The following is a 21,503-nucleotide window of genomic DNA, read 5'->3' as shown; positions in this document are numbered from 1 at the left end:
GTAGAGCATTGGTTAGATCAATTCGCCACCAAAGCGAACGCGCCATGTCAACAGTTCTGCACGTTCCGATTTCCAAGGCGGCACCTGCTGGGCAACGCTTTTCGGCATGAGTGGAGTTGCAGGCTTCTATACGCCTTTCCGCCTATACCACTTCTGCCCAGAGTGCTAAAGATCAAGCGCTACCGGGCCCAAGTCCTTCTTGTGGTTCCGGATGGGGCACGAAGAGTCTGGTATCCCGAGCTGCTCTACATGGCCATCGATCCTCCGATCCGACTGCCTCTTCGGGCCGATCTTCTGTTGCAGCAGCAGGGGATGGTACTCCACCCGAACCTGCCCAGCCTCCACCTTGTTGCGTGGGGGATTGAGCGACAGCAGTTGATGTTGTTTGTTCTGCCTTCCGAAGTCTGTGATGTTATCTTGGCAGCCAGACGTCCCTCCACGAAGACGGTACACGACTGCAGATGGAACAAATTTGTGGCATGGTGTACAGCAAAGGCTGTGGATCCCCTTTTCACACCTCTTTCTGAGGTTCTCTTGTTCCTCCTTTCTTTGGCCCAGCAGGGCTCTGCTCTGGGCACTCTCAAGGGCTACATCTTGGCCATTGCAGCCTTCCTAATTAGCTTTCTCTTTTCAAGTCACCTGTTGTAAATTGATTCCTCAAGGACATTACTCATCTTTTTCCTCCTTTTCCCTTAGTAATACCCCAGTGAGACTTGAACTTGGTCCTTACATATATTATGTGTGCTCCCTTTGAGCTGCTACATAACTGTCCTCGCAGACTTCTCACTTTGAAAACTGCCTTTCTGGTGGCCATCACCTCTGCACGCAGGGTGAGTGAGCAACAAGCTCTTTCTTCCAAGCCTCCCTTTCTGGCTGTCCATCCGGATAAGGTCGTCCTTTGAACTCGACCTTCCTTTCTTCCCAAGATGGTTACTTATTTCCACATTGGCCAAACCATCACTCTGCCCACTTTCTTTCCGCCTCCACATCCTTCGAAAGAGGAAGAGAGGCTCCACCGTCTGGATCCAAATCGTGCGCTTTCCTTCTATTTGGATCGCACCAAACAATTCCGGGTGGACGACCAGCTCTTTGTTGGATTCGTGGGCGCTAAGAAAGGTCGGGCCGTGCACAAACGGACCATCTCCAGGTGGGTTGTTCTGTGCTTCAAAGCCTGCTACTCTTTGGCAAAGAAGGAGCCTCCAGTGGGGCTGCACGCCCATTCCACCAGGGCGACAGCAGCTACTACTGCTTTGGGACGAGGAGTCCTCCTAAATGACATCTGTCAGGCAGCTACGTGGGCATCGCTGCACACGTTCACCAAACACTACTGCCTAGACAGCCAAGTACGGAGAGCCGGCTTCTTTGGCCGTTCTCTTCTCCATGACTTTCTGGTGTGAACTTGGTTCGCAGACCCACCTCCGGGGTTGGTATTGCTGGGGTATCTATTCTAAGGTAACGAATCTATAACAAAATGTTTCTTTCAGATGAACAAGTTACTTACCTTAGGTAACTATATATCTGTAAGGAACATAGGTTAGTTATAGATTCCTTACCGCCCCACCCATTCTACCCGTTCTGCGAACTGACTTTTAGGGTTAAGGATATCTTTTCAGGGCCCTAGTTTTGTGCACTAGTGGTCAGTGTCTTGCATGGCTCTGCCCTTCTGGCATGAAAAGTTGTGTACAGAACTGACGTCTGTGTGCATGGGTGGCGTCTAAGTAGCTACCACAATGTCATCCCGGCGACCACGACAATAAACGCGGTGTCGACCGACACCACCTTCCGACACGCAGGGGTACTGCTGACGAAAAAACTTTCCGGATCCAGTCTGACGCCTGGGCGAATTCTAAGGTAAGGAATCTATAACTAACCTAGGTTTCTTACAGATATATCTTTACCAAAGGTAAGTAACATATTCTTTACTGACTAGTCTGACTGGGATCATGCTAATCCGGACCCCGGTCTCTGTGCTTCTCCCCTAAATTGGACATTGTGAGTACTTGTCTACACTCCAGATTGACTGAAGGTGTACCCTTGTAAGTCCCTAGTATATGGTACTAAGGTACCAGGGCTTAGACCCTCTTGGCTCTAGACATCCAACGTGGGACACCTCATGTAGGGCTCCTGGTCTTCCACTGTGTCACCTGGTCTGCACAGCTGCAACTTCAAGGGCCCCGTCAACGCTCCTGCCTCTCCGACACCGATGGGCATTCATCTTCCATGCCTCCTGGTCACTCTGGAGTGGCATAGACTCTGTCCCCTCTACTTGCAGGTACCTCTCATTTTGAATCCATCTTTGGATTCCACCGGATTCTTTCACCTTCGCTAGCGGCATCGTTTCTGAAGTTCTCCTTTGTGGTCACTGGCAGTTTCTGATGTCACTTCGCACATATGCACCCGGCTTCCCTGGTACAGGTGTCCTGGAGAATCCACAGGTGGGATGTCTCTCCAACCTTCCATCTTCCACAGGGTTTCTTCAGGATCTGCTAGGAAGGGTCCACCTTCTTTAAAACTACAACTGCGATTTACCCTTTGACTTGCATTGACTACGCTATCGTGTGCCCACTCTGCGTACGACCTCTGTGGGGTTTCTAGATACTCACTGAGAGAGGTTGGCCCTAAGAAAGTAGGATCTGCTTTCATGGTCACCCCCCTTCCCTTTGGCTGGTGTCAATTTGTTTTTCTGACTAGTCTGACTGAGATCCTGCTAATCAGGACACTAGTCGCTATTCTTCTTCCCTAAATTGGACATGGTGAGTACTTGGGTGCACTCCAGATTGGCTACTGGTGTACCCTGATAAGTCCCTAGTATATGGTACTAAGATACCCAGGGTATAGGAACACCAGGGGTCTACCATGCGCTGATGCATGCATTATGCCACCCATGAGAGACTAGTGTGACTAGTGTGACTCTAGGCCTGCCATTGCAGCCTGTGTAGGCTGTAACGAGCCCCGTTATGTTTGGTATCAAACATGTTGGAATCATGCCCCCACACCATAACCAGTGTGGGAGGTATGATTTCATGCACTGTAAAGCTCCTCCGTGAAGCCCTCAGTGTTCCCAGGATCAGTATTCCAGAACCGGATAGAAAGCTAGGGCTGCTGCTACCAGAGGTATATTTCTGCCCTCCTGCTGCCAAGCTCAAGCAGGGGAAAGCAGAACAATAGATGTCCTGTCACAGGAGGTTGTGACCATCTCTCGGACACTGTTTAGTGTATTGAGGCAGGGTGGGGATGCATGCCCGCGCCACTGAGACTGCTTGCAGGGCACGTTTGGTGCCCTCTTTACATACTCCAACTCAAACCAGTTCAGGGAGCAGTTGGCTCCCGCTCTGGGGCAAAACTGGACAAAGGACATGGGAGTATCCTCCCCGCTGTTTGGCCGCTGTGGGAGGGACCCATGAATTGTCCCAACCCTTTCCTAAGGGTACTTAAGGGCTTACCTGTGGGTAGGGACCCTAGATTTGTCGTAAGACAAGATTCAGATCACATACCACTTCAACTTCAACCGTCTGGGCACTCTGGGCCTCGCTGGACTCTGCATTAGGAGCCGAGACTGCAACTGGGAAGACTCTTGCTGCTCCTGCTCTCGTCATCCTGAAGGTCTGCTGCAATGTCTGTGCTCCATACAGGTTCTTCACAGGACCTGTGGACATCGAAGACACCCAAAAGAATCTCCCTTGGAGTGAAGGAGTCCCTCCCCTGTGAAGGAAGTGACCTGCTTGGGGCCACCCGTGTCACTAATGATCACCTTTCCGCCTTCCGTACTAAATGAAGAGTCGGTCAGACAGTGGAGAATATGTACCAATAACTGGTTATTCATTTACACTCAAGAGTGAAGCCCCATCTGTGCGGTCCATGTGGGTGCCACAGAGGGAACTAAAGAACACCGAACATAGAGATACATTATGAACATTTCGTAGCTGGGCAAGCCACTCCCACAATGGAATTTTCCAGGCAGATACAGCTGGACAGTGAAATACAAAAAAAAAGTTTTGTTTCTCATATCTTAGACAACCTAGTACAATCCAATGTCGTTTCACCCTGGGTCTGCCACCACACAAGTGGGAGAGGGCCTCTATCTAGTGAGAACGGTATGCACTAACATGAACAGTCTATTCATTACAGAAACCAAACCTAACATTTCAGAAACTAAACTTAGCAAGGACCATTTCTCAGAAATAGACCAGATTCGTTTCGAACAGCCTAAAATGGCGCCTGCAAAGAAAATGCTAACTAAAACATGACATTGCAAGAGCATCAATGAACCTAATCTAACAAACCCTCATTTTAGCATGAGCTAAAGACATTTTCTAAGAAGTAATAAGATATGAAAATCATATAAACAATAGTACTATAGCAATATCAGCATGTCAGAAATCACAAACATTAAAAGTAAAAATGGAAATGGGATAGAATTATGGGCATTCTTCACAATCATCGGTAGAAAGGAGCACAGCAAGGAGAGAGGAATCCTCACAGTGGCGGCTGGTGACTTTTGAAAGTGGTGAGGGCATAAAATGAGTCATACTGCACAGTAGCGAGCGCAGAGAACGAGTCCAAACAACCTAAGGAGGGTTCGGGGGGGTTCTCCCCCCGAGAAAATTTTGAAAATAAAGTGGACAAATGGTGCATTTGCAAGCAAATTTGAGAAAGCAGGAAGGTTAATAAAACAATTGTGAAAGTGCAGTTATTACCTTAATAAAGAGATGTCATATAACATAGGTAGCTGCTTATTCAGTATAACCACAGAGCTTCCTAACAGACTTCGAGATAAAATGCATTTCTGAGTACCTCACAGATGTTTTTTATTTAACAAACAAGTAAACTGGTCGAAAAAGTAGCAGCATTCAAATTATTGTTCACTTTCTATAGATAACATCAGCACGTCTGTCCTAAAGAGCAGCAAACTTTTAAATAACTTGAAGGTTAAAGTCTGGTATTCTGTTAACCAGATCTCTCTCTATTGAGAGCATTGCTAATGCATTTAGTCTTTCCTGAATCATGGTTTCCTCAGGAATGTCTTAATTCTGCTCAAAGTGGAAAAACATTGTTCCGCCTCTGTTGTTGTCATTCAAGTGGTAATTACTATTTTTAGTAAAGCCACTGTCTCTGTAAGTGACTTGTCCATGTTAAGGTTCTGATTTAAAGCAAGCAAAGAAATTGCACCAGTGGCCTGCCGATATACATGCATGCTGTACAGTACAGTTAATTCAGTTCTCAGATCCTCTTTGATGAGCATAGGGTAAACTTTCACAGCCTTATTCAGAGCTTGCTCAGGGAAGGAATTATCATATTTTGCAAACATATCACTTTGCAGTAATTTAGCAGTCACCAAATGGTTTGTGAAAGAAAAACGTTCCTTTGCCTGCAAAATGATAGTGTCACATATCTCTTTTGCAATTCGGACCAGACTGCTGTTTTTTCTGCAGTTGGAGAAAGTAGAACCATTTGGCAGTCTGCTATCTAAATTGTCAACCCTTTCTCTGACTTTGTTAATGCTGGTGACAAAATCGGTGGTAGCACTTTCCACAGAGACAGTATCTGTTTCACGTTTTTGTAACCTCTCATGTAGTGCGTCAACATAAGGCATTATGTCAAAAAACAAAAACAGGAAAAACTGGAACTCCCTGTCTTGCAGTGTTCTAGCAAAGCCACGGGCCTCATTCAGACTTTTGAATTCAAAGTCTTCATCGGCTTCTATGGTGTTGAAACATTTCTCAAGGTCAACCCTATATTGGTATATTAGGCTGACTGTACTTATGTGGAAATTCCAGCGAGTTGTGCCTCCCTTTGGAATCCTTCTGTTGACAATCGTATTAAGTACCTCCGTTCTTTTGGGGGATCATCTGAAGAATGCTGCCATTCCTCCTATATCCATAAAAAATGTCTTTGCCTCAGAGATCTTTCCTACTGCTTGTTGCATAATCAGATTAAGTTGGTGATCATAACAGTGCACATAATGGGCATTAGGGTACACATCTCACATTTTGTTGTTGTACTCCACCGGTGGTTCCACTCATTACTGCAGCACCATCATAGCTTTGTGCAATCAGTTTTTGTTTTTGAGGCTGCTCTGGAAAAATCAAATTTAGCTGTTGTAGAATAGCTGAAGAAATGCTTTCTGCACTAGAGTCTTTTAAATGTGTGAAACCATAGAACCTCTCCACAACTCTGCTGTCATTATCAAGGTACCGAAAGATCAGTACAGACTGTATTTTAGTGGCCACATCAGTGGTGTCATCAGCCTGAATAGCCATAAAGTCGGTGTTTTTCAACTCTTGTACAATATTGCTTTTTACAATTTCTAGCATGCACTCAAGCAGTTCATTTTGTCTTATTTTAGAGGTGCCCTTGAAGACTGTAGCACTTGCTAGATGTGCTTCCATTTCACGGTCTATGCTAGATATTAAATCCACAAGGCCTCTGAATATACCAGGATTTGCGGAGCTTTGAGATTCATCATGCCCTCGTAATGCCAGTTCAAAAGCACCACAGAAACAAATGCAATGAATGATTTTTGATAGTATGTGTCTATTCCTATCAACTGCTTCATTGTGTTTCTTTATTGTTTTGCGGTACGCGTCGCTTATGTGGCCTTCAATCGGTGTGTCTCCCAACATTCCCAGTCTCGTCAGGTTTTCCATAAGTATTTTTGTGTGTGCATGCTTCTTTACTTTGTCTGATAAATGCTTCAAGTCTTTTACTCCTTTTTTTTGTCCAAGGAATTTCACCACCAAACAGCAAGCAGGGGAAGCAGAACAGAGAATTTGTAGAAGTACACCCTGTCAGCCAATCAACTTTTGTGTACCAGGTGTTTGAGAACGAACGTGTGTAAATCTTCCCTCTGTCTTGGGAACTTTGCTGTAGGTTTAGGTCTGGCCGACAAGGTCCTAATTGTTTTACAATTAGTTTCTCTTCACGTTTCAGTCCAATGAGCGGCTTTGCAAGTAGTTGCTCTACTGTATTTATGGTGTCTTACCAATATTAAGGTTACCTGTCAATAATCAAAGTACAACGTATGAGGTTTGGTGTAAATACATCATATTTCTGTATAAATGCATATCTTGTGCTTGTGCATTATTGCAATATATCTCCAACAGTTCCCCTTTGCACAATATGACTGATAAAAATATAGCCTTATAGCCTGCTCCCTTGGTGTGCCACACTGATTGCGAAGGCACTCAGGCAGACATATATCCTAAGCAAGCCACAGGTAAGGGCCTATTACAAGGCAAGAGAGAGGGCCTTTAACAACCGGTATCGCCAGAGGCAGGTGTCCAGTAAAAGGCTATTATTACATTCCATCCAATCAATGACGGTAGAATGTTTCAAATTAAAAAAAGGGAAACAGAAAGTCAAATATTGGGAACACAAGGCTTACACCAGCCGTTATTATCCCTGTGCCAATTCATTGTCTTCAATCGAGCGCTCAACATTCAAATCGATATTTAATACTGATTACACAGTTATATGCCTCAAATAAAATTGATGCTGATGTGACTGTAGACACCACCCACCATGTAGACAACATACATAGCCCTTAAATACAATGTAAAAAATATAGCATCAGTTTCCTTACCTTAAACGCTGGGGTTGTTGACTGTTGTAGAGGCGCAAGAGCAGCAAAGGAGGTTGGTGCCTCTTCCTGTTTGCTCAAAAATTAGGTATAGTTAAGCAGCCTGAGGCTTTACCAGATGCTGAAAAGCAAAATATAACAATATTTAGTGTTGGTCTTTCCCAGTATTTACACAAAGCCAATTGCATTTATGTAGAGCTTACTTCCCCTGAGGAGGCGTTGAAATAATTTATGTACCCCATTATTTTTTCTTGTGTAGTCATACTCATTCAAATGCAGGGTGTCAGCGCGCTTTACATCAACACTAGCATATTACATGTACAATAAATTATATAAGTTTGTAATTAAATGTACAGGATGTGTTACATAAAACTGGGGGATTGCAAGGTGTAGAAGTCGCACATCATCTTCCATAGCTCACTGTGCTATTATCCTCGCAATGCGCTCAAACATACATAATAGACCTGCTAAACATATATGTGAGGGCTTTAGATCTGATGTCACTTCTTTTGATACCACTTTCTGTAAAGTCGTGGCTTGTGATGCCACTTTCAATGATATCAATTCCTGTGATGCCATGTGTGATATCGCGCGCCGTGATGTCGCGCACCGTGATGTTGCTGCAGATCAGAGCATATAAATTCTCCCTACTTCCATGGACAGTGTAATTCTACAGTCACACGCACATACGCTCACCATACGCTAGGGCCCATCGCACTAACAATCATTCTATTACTCTATCCACACTGATTATACGAGAGAACTCCTAAATCAATCTGCATCTAAACTGAGGTCAATGCGACCTAATTGATTTGTCTTGAGTCAAGATTTAAACAATAAGAACACATTTGAGATCTCAATAAATGACAAAGAAATAACCACCCGACACTGGAATTCAAACAAAGGTTACTTTATCTAAATTAATTCAAATGAAAGTCATTCAATAGCAAAATCATTATTCTCATAGTTACCTATTCTAGCTAAGTATCGTAATTGGGTCAGGACAGGTCTCTCAGTAAAGTCTCCCGAGTCGCCGTCCTCTCAATCAGCATCGATCCTCTCGAGCATAAGTTCGGGAAGAAGTGGCCTCAGACCCTCTCTAGTCTAGTTATATTTATACTAAAACTTACACATTAAAAGTTACAAACAAGCTCCAAACGTCCGTTGAGTAGAGCGAGCAGGAAAGGATGTTGGCTCGCAACATTCAGAAAAACCTCCGCTCTCGAATATCACAAAAATAAAAACACGGAAGAAGGAAGCACAAACTGAAAACTGCAACATTCATAGATGCTCTTCTCTGAAACCATAGTGAAGCCACTGCAAGATTATCAAAATGTTCAATGTGGCTACTGTTCCTTTCCAAGGATAGCTGGAGACGAGCCCAGAGCTGCTGTCCTCACGGAAACTTTTAATACAGTCAGAGGCCGAGGTCAGGTTTTCAACCATATTCAGCGAGGCCTCTCTTCGTATTTCATCTACTCAAATGCAGGCTGTAAATATTGGCCATCTTTCACTAGGCCAGAATGGACAATCTTAATTAAAAGAAACACAAAACAACGTTACTACATCGTAATGATTATACAGTGTTAATTCCCACTAAAACCCTTATGTGTATGTAATTATCTAGCCATCTGCAACATAAAGAAGCATTAAAAGCGTATTATTTCAAAGCGCAAACACATAACAAATAACACTTTAGCCACACGTATTTAATTAATCTGCTCCCCAACTTAGTTCACTTATTAATTAAGCCATGCAATTGCATTCCCACGTGTAATTTTCTCATTAGAAAGGTTGATTAGTAAAAAACCACTCAACAGCAATTAATATCTAGTAATTAATTCTTAATAGTTTTAATTATGACAAATAGACCATAAACTGAAGTTCAAGTTTCAATAGAAAACCCTGCTCCAGCAATCCCCCCTTTGGTGATATATAATCACCACAAAAATCCAACCCAAAAATGTTGTCCCCTTTTTAGGAGAAGTTCAAATGTCTTTTTGCATACATGCTACACACCAGTTTCTCTTTCATCATCTCTTCTGGTCTCTAGGTACATGCTCTCTCTTAATTCTTCTAATTCTATTTCTTGTGGGTCTCTTTTTGACCTCTTTTGTCTCTTTTCAGTATTTTCTTCTACTATTTTTTTTTTACTCCTCCTATTTCTACAACATAAACACCCTAATCTAAGAATCAATAAAGCAACAATCACACATGTTAATGGAAATAATATTCTACCAAAAATGGTACTACCTATTTTAGCAATAAAATTCTTAACAGCAATCATCTTATTAGCCATTTTAGTCCAGATACTTTCAGCTTCCAGTGGTACTAATTCTTCATGCAAATCAGTAATATTTTTGATATAGACCTTTAAATCTCTGCTTTCGTCAGGAATGTAAGTGCAACAATGTTGAACTTTCAGCATTCCACAGACTCCACCCTCTTTAGCGAATAGAATATCAAGGGCAAGTCGATTTTGCATAGACATGGCGCGTAAGGCAACCATCTCTGTATTCACCAATAGAAACCCTCCAGCGGTGCTTGTCGATAAGCGATCCACCACTGTTGACAGCTTCCGAATTCCATATGCATTCAATGAAATTCCCACTGCTGGAATTAAAGCTCCAAAAATATCTCCTACAATTTCTGACCAAGTTTCTCTCTTAAAGCGTGTTAGTAGATTAATCTGTTCTGCATCTTCTATCTTATCTATATGAAAAATCTTTGGAAAGACCAGGCCAACATAACATGTGCCATACCAATGGTCAGGCAACCTGGTCAGGCAACCTGTAATAAGCCTTATTCCCACAAATATAATACATTCCCGGGATCTTCTCCTCCCTTGAATCCCCATCCTGTTGCAATAAAGTATGTATCATGACACTCACTAGTCCCAACGAAATAATTATCATATTGGGATTTCCTTCTGGTAATGCATAGTTTACCCTTCTGTGGTGCATCTAAAGCCAAAGTTGGACTGGCCCCTCTCTTCAACTCCTTTCCCATCTCAATATCCCATATTGTCTCACTCATTTTATATTCCCCTGCCTTTTCATGCATTCTCACCCTCCTTTTCTCTACCATGTCTAGGAAAGCTTTTTCTTCTTCTTTCAAACTACAGGTTAGATTATTTCTAAAAATGTAATCTAATGTTAATTCTTCTGTCTCAATAAAAATCTCACCAAAAATGTTAGCTTCTTTAGCTGGATTCAGTTTTTTATTCATAGGCAATTGCCCAAAAATGTTATCTTTATTAGACATCTCATAATCTATTTTCCCTAGCAAATAAAAAACACTACTTAACACACTACATGAAATCCCATACGTAGCCGGAAGATGATGATAAGTAACTCCCTCTGAAACGGATGCAGGCAATTGCATACAGACGTAGCAATCCCTTACTTCCATTGTCTTTACGTATTCATACAACAATTTCGAGACAACATTGCTAGAAAAATCATTAATTGATCTATCCTTATGTATGTATATATTACTAATTCTAGTTGGAACTACTTTCTGTAAACTCCTCTCTATGTTAGTCACATTCTCAGTATGTATTCCAAAAGTGTCTATTGTAACTCTAAAAGTAACTAGTAAAGCAAGTACACTCCATAGTAGCATTAATAATCCTGTACAACAGCAGCACATTCTACACCATCTTTTCAAGAAGGTACATCTACTTTGATTATTTTCTGTGTTAGCCATCTTATTACTTTGGCAGTGTCTTTTGGCTTAGCCTCTACTACACTCTACTACACCACTACTGAATTTCTAGAACACTAAATTATTTCAATCAGCTAATTTTAGATTTCTTCTTCTCACTCCTCTCCAAGTGACTCCTTTAGCTCACTCAATTTGGATTTTCATCACTTTTCACTTCTTCTTTCAGCAACATCAAATTGTATCAGATCTTCAATATCCTGAGCATCTGACTCTTCTCCAATGTCAGTCAAGATAACTTTCAGGATTCCAACAGTTTTCTCCTCCTCAACCACTTCCCGTAAGGCCCCCTCTGGATTTCCTTGACTTTCTGCCTCTTCTTCTTCAGACAGTGCCACATACGTCCATTCCGGTGACCTATACTTCTGGTTGGGCTTTCTAATTCTCCTAATCTCCTCTGGTTCCTTTGATTTCTTTCGTTCTTCCTCTTTTGCTTGATTCTGACTCGACACCTCATTCACCTGTTCAGCCTTTGATGAATTTGCTCGTGTCAGTCGATACCTCAGCCTCTTTATCTTGTTAGGCCAAAGATCTCCCTTTACACTACTTTTCTGCTTCACTTCCCTGTTGTTTCTTTCTCCGATCCAAGTTCTCTTTCTCAGAACTCGACCCTCTGGTTTCTCATTCTCACTCTCATCTGATTCTGTCTCATTTGCCTCTTGTTCATCAACAATTTTCTCTTTTCCCACAGACTTCTTCTCCACCGATTAAGATTTCCCTAATACTGTCCCTCCTCGGGTCTCCGACACGCAATCTTCTTGCTATCTACTTGTCCCTTCACCTAGCTTATCAGGAATGTTCCCTACACCTCCTCGGGGGTCTTCCGCAATCTGTCCCTCTCTATCTTCTTCTGACCCTACTTCTTCAGGAGTAATCCCAGGTGGATTCTCAATCTCTTCATCTGACTCAGGTGTAGTCTCTGTGGAATTGCTCTTTTCTCCTCTTTCTTTTTCACCACACGTTGAAACTTCAGGCACCTTCCCAGAATCTAAACTTTCTCCTGAGGTCCTCAATGTTCCTCTTGAAGCCTCTCTCGGTAAGAAAAAAGAATCACCTGACTCTCTTTCTCCTTCCCCCCTTTCAGGATTCTTTTTTCGTCTCACTGGTTCGGTGTCTGCATCATCACTGGAATCTGACTCTTCAAAGTACTCTTTACCACTCCCATCCTTTGGATTTGGAACTCTCAGAGTATGACTTGCATGCACCCAGTTCTTTACTCCAGCACACTTCACAGCAGTCGTCGTAGTCAGAATGACTTGTCTTGGCCTTCCCCACCTTGGAACCAAACAATTTCTTCTTCTGTGCACCTTTATTTTTACCCAGTCCCCTGGACTTAGATCATGGGCTTGCTTCTTTTCAAGTGTGGTGGCGTCTTCTCCAACCTGGTGAAACACAGAATGAACTGCGTCAGCCAGGCCTTTACAGTAATCCAAAATCATGTCATCAGTTATTGTCATCAACTTGTTGACAGGCACGAATGCATGTCTAATTGCTCGTCCCATCAATATTTCATGTGGACTCAAACCTGTGGTTCTATCTGGTGTAGACCTAATAGTCATTAGCACTAGAGGCAAGACATCAGGCCATTTCATTCCAGTGGCTAAACACATCTTACCAATTCTATTTTTGATTGTGCCGTTCATCTGTTCAACAACACCAGAAGCCTCTGGCCTGTATGCACAATGTAGCTTCTGCTGTATGCTCAATGCTTCACAAATTAAACCCAAAAGCTCATTGTAGAAATGTCCACCTCTGTCTGACTAAATTGTCACTGGGAACCCGTACCTAGGAATCAACTCTCTTAACAGTAACTTTGCCACTGTTATTCCATCATTTCTCCTAGTTGGATAGGCTTCCACCCATCTTGAAAACAAACAGACCACCACTAGAACATACCTCAATCTATTGACTTGTGGCATTTCAATGAAATCAATTTGCATTCTGGTAAAAGGACCTCCTTCTCTGCCTATTGTTCCTAGACTCACCACTGTTTTCTTTCCGGTATTGAATTGCTGACAAATCAAACATCTTTGACAGATGCTCTCTGCAATCAGTCTAAACTTTGCATTGTACCAGGTTTGTTTAAAGGACCTAATCATAGCGTCCCTTCCCAGGTGTCCCTGGCCATGATACATTCTTGCCATTGTTGACAACATGGAATTTGGCATGACTGGTCTTCCATCCCTATAGATCCAAACATGATCTTTCTCTCTTGGGGCACAACCTGCCTTGATCCAATCTCTCATTTCCTCATCTCCTGCTTCATCCTGCAACTGTTTCACTTCATTCCATGTTTCCAGGACATTAGTAAACATCACAGAACAAAAAGACATTTCCCTTTCTCTTCCCCTGTTAATCGAATGATTGTTCTTTGCACAATACTGTGCTATGTCATTTGCAAAGCGATTACCAAGAGTAACAAAATAATTTCCTTGTCCATGAGCAGCACATTTCACAACTGCTAGTTCTTTAGGCAGCTGTATTGCCTCAAGCAACTTCCCAATTACTTCAGCATTCTTTATAGGAGTCCCACTCGACGTCAAGAAACCTCTCTGTAGCCAAAGTTGGCCAAAATCATGAACCACTCCAAATCCGTACTGACTATCAGTCATCACAGTCACTCTCAAATTCTTCCCAATCTTGCAAGCTTTCGTCAATGCCACCAATTCAGCCACTTGAGCTGATCTATCTCCTTTCAAAGACGAAGCTTCCATAACTTCTGAAACCTTGCACACCGCATTTGCTGCACTCAGCACACCTTCCTCTGTTCTCAAACATGATCCATCCACAAACAGCACATGATCACTCTCGGGTAGTGGCAGATCTCTTATGTCTGGTCTGGGTTTTGTGCAATAATTAAGCACATCCAAACAATCATGATCAACATCATCTCCCACATTCACATTTTCAGCATCTGGCAACAATGTTGCTGGATTCACATTTACACATCTCTCAAGAGTCACATTTGATGCTCCCAGAATGATTTTCTCATATTTAGTCAGCCGACTATGTGACATATATTGAGTCCTGCTTCTTGTCAAAAGAATTGCCACATCATGAGGTACGAACACCCTTACAGGATATCCCATTATTATGCCCTCACTCTGTTCCAAACTTCTGCATGTAGCAGCTACTGCTTTCAGGCAACCTGGCAAACCCACAGCTACGGGGTCAAGTGTTGATGAGAAGTACGCAATCGGCCTTCTCAGTCGTCCATGTTTCTGGATTAATTCTGAAAGTGCACATCCATTTCTCTCACTACAGTACAATTCAAACTCCTTCTCATAGTCTGGCATTCCCAGAGCAGGAGCTTCACACAATCTGCCCTTTAATTCTTCAAATGCTGCCATTTGTTCTGCATTCAGTTCCAATGGGTCTTTCACCTCACTTTTAGTCAATTTAATCAGTGGCTTTGCTATCAGGGAGAAATTACTTATCCACTGACGACAATAACCCACCATTCCCAGAAACATTCTCACTTCTCTCTGGGTCATTGGGGCCCTCATTCCTCTGATAATTTTGATTCTGTCATTGGTCACCTTTCTCAGACCTTTTTCAATATTGTGTCCAAGATAATGTACTTCTTTCTTGCAAAACTGCAATTTGGCCGGAGACACCTTTAACCCTCCATCTGCCAGATGAATCAGTAAAGCTATGGTATCTACTTCACAAGCTTCACGTGTCTTCGATGCCACCAGTAGGTCATCGATATACTGTACTAGTACTGAGCTTTCAGGCATAATCAAACTCTCCAATGATTTCTTCAGCAACTGATTAAATATTGAAGGACTCTCTGTATACCCCTGTGGGATACGGCACCATGCCAAAATACGCTGTCCAAACCGAAATGCAAAAATCGTCTGGCTGTCATGATGCAATGGAATTGAAAAGAAAGCATGACACAAATCAATTACCGTGTACCATTCAGCATCATGAGGAATCTGATACAAAATCACTGACGGATTTGGCACAATGGGACAACATGATACCACAATTTTGTTAACTTTTCTCAAATCTTGTACAATCCTGAACTTCCCATTAGGTTTCTTCAGCCCCATTATTGGTGAATTACATGGGCTACTCAGTAACTCTCTCAAAACACCTTGCTGAATCATCTTATCTATGATAGGTGTTATTCCCTCAATTATTTCTGGTGTCAATCTGTATTGTGGGATATTAGGGTAAGTGATTCCCTCTTTCACTGTAATCTTCACTGGATCTACATTATTCATCAATCCCACATCTTCTCCAGTAAAATCCCAAACTGCCGCTTTTACTGTATTCCTCAACTCTTGAGGCAAATCATCTGGATTAAATACAGCATATGTTCCAACAATCTCACTTTCTCTATTATCTAGAGTCATCCTGTACAAAACATCTTCGTCTGGTGTCTCAAAACTATTCCATCCGGAGTACAAAAAATTGTGCAATTCATTTTACACAATAAGTCCCTACCTAACAAATTCACTGGACTAGTGTCACAGACCACAAACCTGTGCATATCCGAAAATTTCCCTATTCTTACCCTTACTGGTTCAGTAAGACGAGTCTTAATCTGTGTATTAGCTACACCAACCATTGCTTCGTCCGAGAGAGGAAGATTTCTTATATCTGCTGACCTGACAGTTGATCTTGTCGCTCCTGTGTCTACTAAAAAAGTAACACTTTCCCCATTTATTTTCCCATCTACAAATTGTCCTGCCTGGTCTATTTCTAGAGTTGCTCCAAGTATGCACTCTTCTTCCTCTCTTCGGCACCGTCAATAGTCCCCTTCGGACTCACTCCCCTCATTCTTTAACCAGTATTGCTGTACCGGGTTAGTACGTCTCGGTTTGTTTACCTGCTCATCATTGTAGAATCCTGAGTCCTGGTTATATTTCTGGGACCCTCTATTCTGCGGCAAGGGCGGTTTTGGCTCTTGACTCTGCTGTCTGACAACCTTCTGCTGTTGCTGCTGATGATTACACCCCTCGTTCTGCACCTGTTGATTCAATGATTTATTCTCAATACTTACTAATGGTGGATTCGTACACTCGGATCTCCAATGCCCCAATTGTCCACAGTTGTGACATGGGAACTTCTTTTTCGCCTCTTCTAAATTCCCCTTTCCTTTTCCTGTGCCATATCTGGGCCTATTTCCTGGATTATTTGCTTGTTCCACCAGCTGTGCTTCTTGTCTTTCTGCAACTTTCACCTGTGCCCACATTGCTTTCTCCTTCAGCTTTCTCTGTTTTGCCTCAATTTCATCACTGAAGTATTTCGCATGTCTCAAGATTTCATCAATCTTTTTACTCTGCCAATCGACTGTGTGCTCTCGAATCATTTCACTAATTTCAGGTCTCAAGCCATATACAAATCTGTATACAAAATGACTCAAATCCTTATCACCCAGGTGTTCATCTCCACTGAACTGTTTAAAAGCCAGTATCAGCCTTTCATAGAAAGCATGAACTGATTATTTTGCTTCCTGATGTGTTCGATCTATCTTAACCCAGTCTGTCTCCTTAGGGGGTACCTTATTCTTCAGGAACACTATAACCTGCTCATATTTTCTCATAACCTCCGGGTCTGGAGCTCCTGTTTTCTGATCTCTCGGGTATTCCTTAGCAGGCCAATCTACAACTATTTTACACTCTGCCCACAAGTCTGCTGGAACAATTATATCAAACAGACTATTCAGGTCAATCCACAGCACTTTTGACAATTTCACAAACCTGTCTACCTGCCTATACCACTCGACGGGCTTTTCTCTCAGTCGAGGGAAATCATTCGTAAATGACAAAATATCCTGTCTAGTCCATGGGACATGTACATATCCTCCTCCAGGAATCTCTCTCATAGGATAAGCATCCACTGTTTTTTCTTTTTCTCTCATGGGAAATGCTGAGTAAGTCCTGTCCACTGAATCTTCTCTTTTCTTGTACCACCTATCCTTCCATTTTTCCACATCACCCCATTTTCGCAATAAGGAAATCATTTCCTTAACCTACCCTGTTCTGCCAACATCATTTAAGTTCTCAATATCTTTGTCAGAAAAATCCACTCTGTAAGGCTTCTGCAAAGCTTTCACCTTATCCATATCAACTCCCATTTCACTCGCTATTCCTTTTAACCTGTCATGTGTACTCTTAGCCCTCCAGGTGATACTCTTGCACATGAATAACAACTCACCATCATGATGATTTTTCAATATTTCTGTAGGAATTGTTCCTGCTATAAGCTCCTCCAATTCTATGCGCAACCTGGCTACATCAATTGCCTGAGAATCTTTATCCTTCTTTTGGAGAACTTTCAACCAATCATTCAAATCCTCAGCTGTTATTTCTGTAGATCTTTTCACTGCACCTACTTGTTCTGCCATCCTCTGTGGTTCCAATATTGATCCTCCTAAACAACCAGTATTCAATCCTGAATTAGGCTGTACATCTGACCCTCCACTACATGTGTCATGTCTCAACCGTCTCAAATTATTTTCTTCCGTCCTCATTCCTGATTCTTCCAAAGAACCAACCAAACCATTTCCTACATAGGGAACTGTCAAACCATTTTCACCCATTCTTTGCTTATCAAAAATAGGCATAACCGGACCAATGGTTACAGGCACTGTAACAGCTTCTAGATTCTTCGTTAATTCCCTAATTTTCTCAGTCAACTCAGATGTCGTTCTGGCTAATTCTCTTGTTTTCTCATCTCCAATTTGACTTTCTCTCTCTCGCTCTCTCTCTCTTTTCCTTTCCGTGAAAGAGCTACCACTTTTCAGATCAGGTGTCGCAATTTCTGTTTTAACAATTCGCAAAGTATCTCTTATGGGAGTAGTAACTGACGTTCTCTCTTCTGGTTCTGGTCTATATGGGGGCGGTCTCTTGTAAATCATGTCATCCAAGACTTCATCCTCATAGTCATTAGCCCCATACCTTCTCACTTCTACATCCTGTACCTTTTCCGTACCTTTCCTCCCTTCTGTTTCTTCAACAGTTCTCATAGGATATAGTCCCTCTGACATACTAGCATCTCGCCATCTCCTCATTCGATCATGATGAGTTTCACGATCATATTTCCTCCCAAAAATATACCTATAATTACCTCCACTCCTCTGCTTTTCTCGCTCATGCACCTCATCTTCCCATTCTACCAATGCCTCAAACTGTGTCGGCCTTGGTCTAGGCTCTAGACACATCATCTTTTCCCGTAAATTTCTCAACACGGCCAGATTAAATGAACCATGTTCCGGGAATGCTAAAACACCACCTTCTTTAGTGTACTTAGCCCAATTGTCTAACCAAATACAGGTATGATACCCCTATTTCGCAACCATGAAGGATGCAAAAGTTCTTGTCGGAGGTAGCAATTCACCTTCTCTAGTTATTATGTTCTTATCCTTGTCGAACCACTTTTTAATTTTACCGAACAAGGATTTTTTCTTCTTTTCCTCCGTTTGGTAATACATTTTCGCGTTTACCACTATCCTTTAGTCTTTTCCGCAACTGTACGATCTTTTGTCCAATAACAGCGCGACTCACACTAACGCACCAATCCTGGAGCGTCTACGTCACCCTGTACTCCTTCCAATCCCTGCGCGGCTCACACCAACACACCAACCACAGTGCGAGCACTGTTCTAATCCACTGTCCAATCACAGTGCGGTCTTTCTGACGTCAGTAGTTGCTGCAGTCGCATCTACTCCTGTCTCCTGTCACTCGTCTACCCCTCCTTTACAAAGTCTTCTTGGTAGACTCTGTTTCAGATTCTACAAAATCTATTAGTTACAACATATTAACATCTCCATTGTCTGCTTCGCTAACCAAAGAATAGTAAAGAACCTTTCTCACAAGAATCCCGCTTCTCTCTAGAACAGCGCTTACCTCTGCTCCACTACGGAATTATTACTTTCGTTGACACAGTAGCACATCCCTCTACTCTGCCCTTCTAACATGCATCCATTAACTGTTTCCTCCCGGAATGCTCCAAAGAGTCTCACAATCAACTAAATGCTCATACATTCACGCACTTTCACACCAGAAAATGTAGCACATTTATACAGAATCCTGCCTTTCCCGAGAACAGCGAACAGTCTGTCCCACTACAGAATTATGGTTTTAGGCCCAGATCTCTGTACTGGGGTGAATGTATGACATTGTTCTGCATTCTGTCCATCAATTGTTGTTATTGCATTTGTCACCCCGAGTGGGAAGGGTATGCTCAGACGTGAGTCCCTTTCTCTCCATGCCACTGGAATCAAGCTATCCTGGCTGACGAGGGCTGAAAACCCGAAACCGGTCCTAGGATGCTTGTTTCCAGTCCAGGGAGGACCTGGCTTGGCAGTTCGGGCTGGACTGTTCCCATGGGGCACAGGGTCAAGACTGATTTGCATATGGCTGGGTTCAAACTGGAATGGCATGGTGAGCAAAAAAACGATGGATTTAGGCCCAGATCTCTGTACTGGGGTGAATGTATGACATTGTTCTGCATTCTGTCCATCAATTGTTGTTATTGCATTTGTCACCCCGAGTGGGAAGGGTATGCTCAGACGTGAGTCCCTTTCTCTCCATGCCACTGGAATCAAGCTATCCTGGCTGACGAGGGCTGAAAACCCGAAACCGGTCCTAGGATGCTTGTTTCCAGTCCAGGGAGGACCTGGCTTGGCAGTTCGGGCTGGACTGTTCCCATGGGGCACAGGGTCAAGACTGATTTGCATATGGCTGGGTTCAAACTGGAATGGCATGGTGAGCAAAAAAACGATGGATTTAGGCCCAGATCTCTGTACTGGGGTGAATGTATGACATTGTTCTGCATTCTGTCCATCAATTGTTGTTATTGCATTTGTCACCCCGAGTGGGAAGGGTATGCTCAGACGTGAGTCCCTTTCTCTCCATGCCACTGGAATCAAGCTATCCTGGCTGACGAGGGCTGAAAACCCGAAACCGGTCCTAGGATGCTTGTTTCCAGTCCAGGGAGGACCTGGCTTGGCAGTTCGGGCTGGACTGTTCCCATGGGGCACAGGGTCAAGACTGATTTGCATATGGCTGGGTTCAAACTGGAATGGCATGGTGAGCAAGAAAACGATGGATTTAGGCCCAGATCTCTGTACTGGGGTGAATGTATGACATTGTTCTGCATTCTGTCCATCAATTGTTGTTATTGCATTTGTCACCCCGAGTGGGAAGGGTATGCTCAGACGTGAGTCCCTTTCTCTCCATGCCACTGGAATCAAGCTATCCTGGCTGACGAGGGCTGAAAACCCGAAACCGGTCCTAGGATGCTTGTTTCCAGTCCAGGGAGGACCTGGCTTGGCAGTTCGGGCTGGACTGTTCCCATGGGGCACAGGGTCAAGACTGATTTGCATATGGCTGGGTTCAAACTGGAATGGCATGGTGAGCAAAAAAACGATGGATTTAGGCCCAGATCTCTGTACTGGGGTGAATGTATGACATTGTTCTGCATTCTGTCCATCAATTGTTGTTATTGCATTTGTCACCCCGAGTGGGAAGGGTATGCTCAGACGTGAGTCCCTTTCTCTCCATGCCACTGGAATCAAGCTATCCTGGCTGACGAGGGCTGAAAACCCGAAACCGGTCCTAGGATGCTTGTTTCCAGTCCAGGGAGGACCTGGCTTGGCAGTTCGGGCTGGACTGTTCCCATGGGGCACAGGGTCAAGACTGATTTGCATATGGCTGGGTTCAAACTGGAATGGCATGGTGAGCAAAAAAACGATGGATTTAGGCCCAGATCTCTGTACTGGGGTGAATGTATGACATTGTTCTGCATTCTGTCCATCAATTGTTGTTATTGCATTTGTCACCCCGAGTGGGAAGGGTATGCTCAGACGTGAGTCCCTTTCTCTCCATGCCACTGGAATCAAGCTATCCTGGCTGACGAGGGCTGAAAACCCGAAACCGGTCCTAGGATGCTTGTTTCCAGTCCAGGGAGGACCTGGCTTGGCAGTTCGGGCTGGACTGTTCCCATGGGGCACAGGGTCAAGACTGATTTGCATATGGCTGGGTTCAAACTGGAATGGCATGGTGAGCAAAAAAACGATGGATTTAGGCCCAGATCTCTGTACTGGGGTGAATGTATGACATTGTTCTGCATTCTGTCCATCAATTGTTGTTATTGCATTTGTCACCCCGAGTGGGAAGGGTATGCTCAGACGTGAGTCCCTTTCTCTCCATGCCACTGGAATCAAGCTATCCTGGCTGACGAG

The sequence above is a fragment of the Triturus cristatus genome, chromosome 10, assembly GCF_964204655.1.
Source record: "Triturus cristatus chromosome 10, aTriCri1.1, whole genome shotgun sequence".
NCBI lineage: Eukaryota > Metazoa > Chordata > Amphibia > Caudata > Salamandridae > Triturus > Triturus cristatus.
Note: the sequence above shows the minus strand (reverse complement) of the source record.